The sequence below is a fragment of the Oryzias latipes genome, chromosome 17 (genome assembly GCF_002234675.1).
Source record: "Oryzias latipes chromosome 17, ASM223467v1".
Lineage (NCBI taxonomy): Eukaryota > Metazoa > Chordata > Actinopteri > Beloniformes > Adrianichthyidae > Oryzias > Oryzias latipes.
This window is the reverse complement of record NC_019875.2, coordinates 10437716-10446322: the sequence shown is the minus strand read 5'-3', so window position 1 is coordinate 10446322 and position 8607 is coordinate 10437716. Positions and strand designations below refer to the sequence as shown.

The window sequence follows — 8607 nt, the reverse complement described above, 5'->3', positions numbered from 1 at the left end:
ACAAGTTGCTGGTCAATCAGACTCTGCTCGGCCCCAGAGTCGACAAGGGCACGTAACTCATGCACATGGTGATCCAAACTTAACTTGACAGGGATAAATAGAAATTCATTACCGGCCAGGTAGTTGTTAGTTACCCCTCGCAGCCTGTCTTCTAGCGAGGGGCTCGTTGGTTTAAACGAAGCGGGCAGGAGGAGACAATGTGGCCTTTAACTCCGCAATAGAAACAGGCCCCTTCTATGCGTCGTCTGCGGCGCTCTTCTTCGGACAACCTGGAATGACCCACCTGCATGGGCTCATCTGGAGGTTTAGAGGGGATGAGGGAGTTGTGATTCGTGGTGTGGACGGCGGGAGGAACACTGGATGGTGATGTGGTAGTGGGTCGATGGAGTACTGGTGCTCTCTCTCTTTGACGCTCCCGCAACCGTATGTCCGAGCGTAGCGCCGCCGAAACTAGTTCCTCAAATGTCTGAGCTTCGGGTTGCGAACAAAGGTGATCCTTGATTTGTTCGTTTAGCGACTGATAAAAAATCCCCTTCAAGGCTAAATCAGGCCAGCCGGCCTCGACAGCCAAAATCCGAAAATCTATAACGTGATCGCTAACCGGGCGGTTACGTTGTCTGAGCGCGAGCAACCGCCGGGTAGCTTCCTCCTGTTTGCGAGGCTGATCGAAAATTAGTCGGAACTCACTGAGGAAACGTTCATACGTGAGATGATTTATGGGGTTAGCGGAAAGATAAGCTTGGGCCCAATGAAGAGCTTTATCACGTAGAGAGTTAACGATGAGTGATATTTTACTGTGATCCGACTGGTAATAGCGGGGGGCTTGCTGGCAGATCAGCTGGCACTGTAGTAGGAACCCTCCGCAGGCTTCCACGTCACCGGAAAATGGTTCCGGTTGCAGCCGGATGTTTTCATGCGTGGAGGGTGGCCCGGAAGCGGAGGGTGCTGGGTTAGCTGAAGCATGAGCGGAAGCGATAGACGCCTGGGTAAATTGTCCGGTTAGCTCGTGTAAAGTTTGGGTCAAACCATCCAGGCGGTGAAAAAGGTCTTGTTGGGCTGCCGCCATCTGGGACAGGGCATCTGCCTGGCGTCCGAGCATGATACCTTGCTGGGAGACTGCTAACCTGAGTCCCTCCGGGTCAGCTGGGTCGGGGTTATGGCTAGTCCGTTCTGTCATAGCTACAGAACTACGGAGACCCAGATGCTGAAACCCGGAAAAAGACACAGTGCAGAGGAGGCGTGACGATGAAGCGGATTTAATAACCAGGCCAGAAGAGAAACACAGTTCCAGGAGGTTTGGAAGGCAAGATGCAGATTTCTGTGGCGTCACTGGTGGATCCGCCTGTAGGGTCCGGAGTCAGCAGCGTAGGGGGAGACTCGAGAAGGTGGCGGTTCGGCAGAGGCTCGTGGTGGGTTCGGATGAAACAGTCCAGATGAAGTTTCCTGACAGCGGCTTCAGGCAACCACTCGTGGCTTGGGGTAACCTGAAGACAGGTAAGACAAAGATACGTTAGGCGCCGGTTTGGAACAAGATAGTAAAGCATGAACTAGACGAGAAGGCTAAGTATGCACCATCAGGGGCAACGGACTAGCGATGGATACTGGTCCAGGGGCTCCTTAAGTAGGCAGGCAGTGATGATGAAGTGAGTGGTTGCAGCTGGGCTGAATCAGGAGCCAAGCGGAGAAGAGAGGGGGAGGAGTCTGACAGAGGCACCATGACACTAAAATTTAGTACATTTATTTTGCTTGTCATTTATAAATGAGAACCTTTATTTCCTATTTGTATTTTTCAGTTTTGATTCTCCATATTTCATGCAAGATTTTAAGGCACACTCATTGTTGAAAAAGTCAAACTACCTGACTGTCTATGACAGAGTAATAACAGCAGTTTTTATTCTGACACAAACCGGAAAATGCAGAGCGCACAAAATATGTTTGCACAATGAAACAATACGATAACGTGAGTTTAAACATTTTTCTGCCACCATCATACCATTATAATTATTTACTTCGAAGGAAGGTGGGACATAGGACCATCTGTCCCCTGCCTCTTCCCTGGTGGGGGGTACGGGCCCCTTTGCAACGGCGGCCGTGTCCCCGGGGTGCCGGCTTCCTGGGCCCGGCGGTGCTCTCTCCGCGCGGTGGGGGGGTTCACATTACATCTGAGCCGGGGGTGTTCGTGTCCCTGGGGGGTGGGTTCTGGTCCTTGCTCCTGAGTGCTGGGCCCCGCCAAATTTCCAACAGCCCCAGACTCCCTTGTGGGGTCCCGGCTCGTACCTGGGGTTGGGGCGGGGGGATGCCCAGAACTCCTGGGTGGTGGTGGGGTGCTCGTCTGGGGCTGTGGGCGTCCTTCTCCGGTGGGGCCCTGCGTTGGGTTCTCCTGGCGCGGCGGGGGGACTGCTCTCCTGGTTGGGCTGGGGCGGCGCTCTCTTTCCCTCCGTGCCTCCCTGCTCTCTGGGGGCCTTGCGGCGGTCCTGCTGGCCCTGGCCTGGGTGGTGGGCTTGGTCGCCCGGGTGGGGGATGTTCCCTGCCGGTTCCCGTGTGGCGTTGGGGGGATTCCGGCTGCCGCCGCTGCTGCGGTGGGGGTCTTGGGGTAGGGATGGCTGGGCACTCTCCCTCCTTCTTTTCACGTTCCACCATCCATTTTAGAAGAACATAAACACTCACCTGAGCACAGGTGTTAGCTCAACAGTTTGCATGACTGAATGACTGAAATATTTCACACTAGTTGGTTTTAAGGCATAAGTATGCGTGTGAACACTATCTGTTTTGTGTACATGTCGACAGGTGGACATTTTTTGCAGCTAGCAGGTGTGTTTATAACATTTGAGGGTGTGTGTGGACAGGCTCCGCCCTTTTTGTACTACATTTGAACCTTACCATAATGATTAACAACCAGTAAACTTGTTGCTTTATGCTGCTTCATGGTCTTATCCCCCTTCCCCTCCTATTATCACCCTCCTACCCCCCCTCTCCCTAACGTCCCTCTCTCTTCTTCCCCTCTTTCCTTTTCCGTCCGGTCCAACACCAAAGGTTTTCAGACATGATTGAAATTAATAAAGTTTGGCCTCAACTACAAAAGGGGTTTATTCAGACATACCTTTGGTTTGTCTGAAGATTAATAACCCCTCTTGTTAAAGTAAAATATGTCCAACACAAGAGGCCCTCAGCTCTCATCTGTCTGCCCAGCTGTTGGACAGAACAAGTTAAAAAAAAAATAAAAAAAAATTATTTACTTCTCTCTGCTCTCCGCCGTTTTGGAAGCTCATGTCTGACCTCATCTTGGAAACTTGGGTATCAGAATTATTTTCGAGTTTCCATTGGAAATTACGACTGTCATAGTATTATTATGTTAAGAGTAAAAATGCAAGGAGACAACATAGATGTTGTTAGTCAAAGCACTTTTGTTATATTCCACTAGATGGCAGTGTGAGACACCAGATGCTTTATTTTACGCTCTGTATATTCAGTTCAGGACCCTCTTTGACTGTTCTGAATGCGAGTGTGCATTGATAGTTTGCTGAGAAAATTAAAATTACAAGTTGGCTGATATCAGGTATCCTCATTTCTTCCCACACCTCCGACAACGACAAAGTCACAAACGGGGTCGTTATGTGCAAACTTCACCTCGAATCCATTAGTATTTTATGTAAATTGCACAGCTGCACAGAAAGGCAGGATAATGTAAAAATATGCCCAACATCCTCCAAACTTACCTTGTGATTGATGTTTAAGTTCTTCTCTCTTTTTTCAGCGCCTGATGGATCAAGTCTCTTTGGCATGAAGTTCTCTTGTTGTTGCTTTGATCAGTGTGGCAAAATGCGCTCGTAAATGCACACTTTGACAGGCTCAGATGCTGCTCAGATGATGTTGACCAATCGTTGCTAAGAGTGGCGAAACGTCATAATTTGGGTTACCAGATTGGTTCAGGTGTGCTGAGGGAGGGGGAGGGTTATTAAAGTGCGGGCAACTTTCTTTTGCACTACATTCAGAGCGCACGTTGGTACGGAAGTTCTATGAAATGGGTTGCCAGATTTGGGTCTTTTTTTATTTATTTGTTTTGCCACTTCGGGGCCCTGGTGGTGACGTGGGCCCTACACGGCTGCGTAATTCGCACATAGGGAGGGCCGGCCATGGCCGTACCCCCCAACATCGATCACCCTGAACCACCCGAGGGCGGCCAATACTGCCAAGAGAACAAATGGAGAAAGTTCCCTTGTAGTTGAGGAACTGGGATTGTAAATTGGGCTGTGCCTTCAGGGTGACATGCTTCCTGTTCACAGTTCCACAATAGTCTGGGAAGTTCCACCACTGATGGAACTCCTCAGCGATGGACTTCCAATCCTCTGCAGAGGGCACTGCCATAAAGACCTCCACCAGCCCGTCCAGTTGGCAGTTGTCACTTCGGGATGATTCTGGCAACTGTTGAGACACCACAACGGGAACTGTTGGCTGTGGTCCTGTGAAATAAAGCAAATATGAAATCAATTATTTATTAGAAAATGATTGTTCTCAATATTGTTCTCAATATCAAAATTTGTGTTTTATATTGGGAATCTTTGCAGCAGATATGTGTACTGTAACTGGTTAGAATATGGAGTTTATTGTCCTGATATAATTAATCAATATTTCATGTAATATTCATCCATCATCTTTACCCTTTTGATCCTGATTAAGTCACAGGGTTTAAAGAAATATATTCTTTATTAATGTGCAGCTATTTCAACCATACTGATTTAGTAAAACATGTTTATTTTCTTTCTAGATAATTATCTTTTTAGTTACAGCGGGGAAAATAAGTATTGAACACGTCAACATTTCTCTCAAAAAACACATTTCTAATTGAGCTATTGACACGAAATTTTCATCAGATGTCGGCATCAACCCAAGTAATGCACACATAGAGAGAAATCCAAACATTTATGTCCATAAATGAAGTTATGTGTGATAAAGTGAAATGGCACAGGGAATAAGTATTGAACACATGAAGAAAAGGAGGGGTAAAAAGGTCTGGCAAGCCAAGAAAGCAGCTGGAGTTTGTCAGTATTCAGAAGGTTAACCTGCCCCTATTAGTGCAAAGTAATATCAGCTGGTATAGTCCTGATTGATGCCTTTTAAAAAGGTTTCTCACCAGCAAGGTGTCAGACAAGAAGCATTGCATGATGGGTAAAAGCAAAGAGCTGTCCAAAGACCTACGCAACCTTATTGTTGCAAAACACACTGAAGGCATTGGTTACAGGTGCATTTCTAAACTTCTGAAAGTTCCAGTGAGTACCATTGGGGCCATCATCCGGAAGTGGAAAGAACACGGCATTACCATAAATCTGCCACGGCCAGGTGCTCCTTGCAAGATTTCAGACAGAGGAGTCAGAACAATCATCAGAAGGGTTCTCCAACAGCCCAGGACCACTCGTGGAGAGCTTCAGAAAGACCTGGAATCAGCAGGTACCGTTGTTTCAAAGAAAACGATAAGTAATGCATTCAACCGCCATGGCCTCCATGCACGCACACCACGCAAGACTCCATTTTTGAAGAAGCATGTTGAAGCTCGTTTGGAGTTTGCGACACAACATTTGGATAAACCCATGACATTCTGGGAGAAGATACTCTGGTCAGATGAGACCAAAATTGAACTCTTCAGATGTCATAAGACACAACATGTTTGGAGGAAAAATGGCACCGCACATCACCCCCAAAACACCATACCAACAGTCAAGTTTGGAGGTGGGAGCATCATGGCGTGGGGCTGTTTTTCAGCATGTGGTACTGGTAGACTTCATATCATTGAAGGAATAATGACTGGAGAAAAGTATGAAGACATTCTTGATCAGAATCTGCTGTCATCTGCCGGGCTACTGAAGATGAAAAGAGGGTGGATCTTTCAGCAAGACAACGATCGCAAGCACACAGCCAAGGTAACACTCAACTGGTTGAAGAAAAATAAAATAAAGCTGCTAGAATGGCCCAGTCAATCACCAGACTTGAATTCAATTGAAAATCTTTGGAAAGAACTGAAGATCCGGGTTCACAGAAGAGACGCCCGGAACCTTGAAGATTTGAAGGCCGTTTGTGTGGATGAATGGGCCAAAATCACACCTGAGCAATGTATTCCACTGGTTTCTCCATACAGGAGGCGTCTTGAGGCTGTAATCACCAACAAAGGTTTTTGCACTAAGTATTAAATAAATTTCAGTAAGCGTGTTCAATAATTATTCCCTGTGCCATTTCACTTTTACACATAACTTCATTTATGGACATAAATGTTTGGATTTCTTTCTATGTGTGCATTACTTGGGTTGATGCCGACATCTGGTGAAAATTTCATGTCAATAAGTTTAAATTCTTGTCTTGAAGGTAAAGAGGCTGATGATTAGAGAACAACACTGACAGCTGTAGTCAGAACAGTGACTTTCAGAGTAAACTTTACCCACATGTTTGATATTCCTTTATGCACACTCAAGAACAAATGTTTTAACAAATAGGAGTTTTATTCACTGTTCAGTTTCCTACCCAAAAGTAAGACGCCTTGAACTCTGAGAACCCGCCTTTGCTCCTTGTGCGTGCCGCCCATTTCATGACATAAACGTAGAGTCAGCCTCGGCATTGTGTCTGTGATTTGAAAGTTGTTCTGCATTCATTTGGTTTTGGAAGATTTGTTTTTTTTTTTTTTGAAGATCATGTTTAGAAAACAAACAACAGTCAAACCTTTCCAAGGACGGACGTGCAGATTGTGCATATAATTACCAATCACGAAGCAAGAAACAAATGGCAAGCTGTGCCATCAAAGTGTTCAGGAGGACCAAGCAATCCCCCCCATCATGGGAAAAAGGCCCCATCTGCTGGAGGTAACAGAGCTTCACAAGCCTGAGCAAACTCTGCTGGGTCTGTCATATTGGTTGGAGTGTAATGTTATGGTTTGGAGCTCAGGAATCCAGATGCAGAGAAAGGTAAATTGAAAACTGTTTAATAACACCAAGTCCAAAAACCAAGGAGCAGCATCTGCAACACCAAATAACTAGAGAGCAACACAAAACACTCCAACTAGGGATGGCTCGTTTGACACAGACGCTTTGGTGTGCGTTTCACCTTCATGAAACAGAGTGGTTCGGCAAAATGTTTCGGGTCGTGTGTCAACCAGCGCAGATCACATGGCTGATGACGTATGAAGCGCCAAATACATCGTTTGGTCGAACGACGGTTCAGATGTCACTTGTGTTTGAACAGTTGGGCGCTATTCTCTGTAAATGCAAATGAATCCCAAACGTTTCCCGACAAGTTCTATTGTTTCCCCTGTTTTGGAATCCGCATCAGTTCATTGTACTTTACCATGGCTCCTGGTAAAAAAATGTACTGTGGCTCAGGGGGGTATTCCAGGAAGCAGGTTATGCTAGCTCCCACGATAAGTTTGAGGCTAAGGAAGTTGATAACCTCAGCTTTCGGTTCCAGAAATGGAGGTACGTTTCAGGGTAGGTCCAGTTACCATGGCAACTCATGCTCTGAACATAACCTGGTCCGGAGCAGGTTTAGTTGAAGCTTAGTTTGTTTACAGAGAGGTGAAGCAGCATGGCGTGTCCATTTGAAGACGATTTAGTGGATGAAGAAGCTCAGATAATACTTTTTCCACCGTGAGAGGGTGATAAGATCACATATGGATGTTGGAAAGTTTACTTGATCACTCGTTTACTTGATTACTTGTTTACTTTGATCTAACTTAATTATTTGCTTCAGTTAAGATAAATCATTTTTTCGTTAGGTCACCTTAAAAATAACACGTAGTTTTCAGACAATTATTTTCCTTTCGTTCAAAATAATTCAATTAAGTAGGTGTAACTTTGATGCTGCTGTTAGATCGGCACCGCAAGGGATTCTGGGATATCATTCCCTTTGCCTGTCTGGACGGATTTGGGTTTAAGTGTGGGTTTTTTACAAAATGTGTTTAGTTGTATAGCTGTTTTACTGTGTTTCACAGTGTTTTGCCAAGCTATTTTGTCCTACTATGCTTACGTCTCTGCACCATGAGTGAGAGTAAAGGAAAGGATGATGAGTTTATATAGCACCCCTACCACCCAAACCTGTTATGACAGTGATGGAATATTCTGTGATGAATTTTTGCACTCCGTGCATTTTTTTCCGTTCTTTTTATTGTTATAAAAATGAGCATATCTGCCGGCTCAAACTTAGACATATGAAAGTTCAAGAAATATAAGTAATTAAGATGGAAAAAAGATTGATGGAGTAATGTGACATTTAGTTAGATAAATACGTAAATTTGAGTTGTATAAACAATTATTGAGTTTGAATTAATTTAACTAAAGTATTTAAATTATTTTTCAGCCGTGTTACTTTTTTGATGGACTTATAATTTCTATCCGCCGTCATTAAAATCTCAGACTCCGTCTCACTTCCGTCTCAAGTGTCGCGCTTTCTTTTTTTTTTCCGCCACGCGTTTCCATGGTGACTCCAGAAATCGGCGATCTATTGAGAATGTCTTTATGTACCGCGTGTAAACCCAGGGTTACCAAGTCGAGCGTAATTTCGCCAACTCATATCCGGTCTTTTGGAACCGACATACCCAGAGTAAGCAAGTTCAGGCGGATTTCAGCCAGA

At 45.4% G+C, this 8607-nt stretch overlaps 1 long non-coding RNA gene across 1 annotated transcript; it reads right to left on the bottom strand.

The window, feature by feature from the left end:
• Window positions 1-1240: 1240 nt before the first annotated feature.
• On the bottom strand, window positions 1241-1716 carry LOC110017412. Its single transcript, XR_002292812.2, has 2 exons — window positions 1573-1716; window positions 1241-1484 (listed from the first exon to the last, which is right to left on the bottom strand). It is a non-coding gene; the product is annotated as an uncharacterized LOC110017412 (long non-coding RNA).
• Between the last annotated feature and the right edge of the window lie 6891 nt (window positions 1717-8607).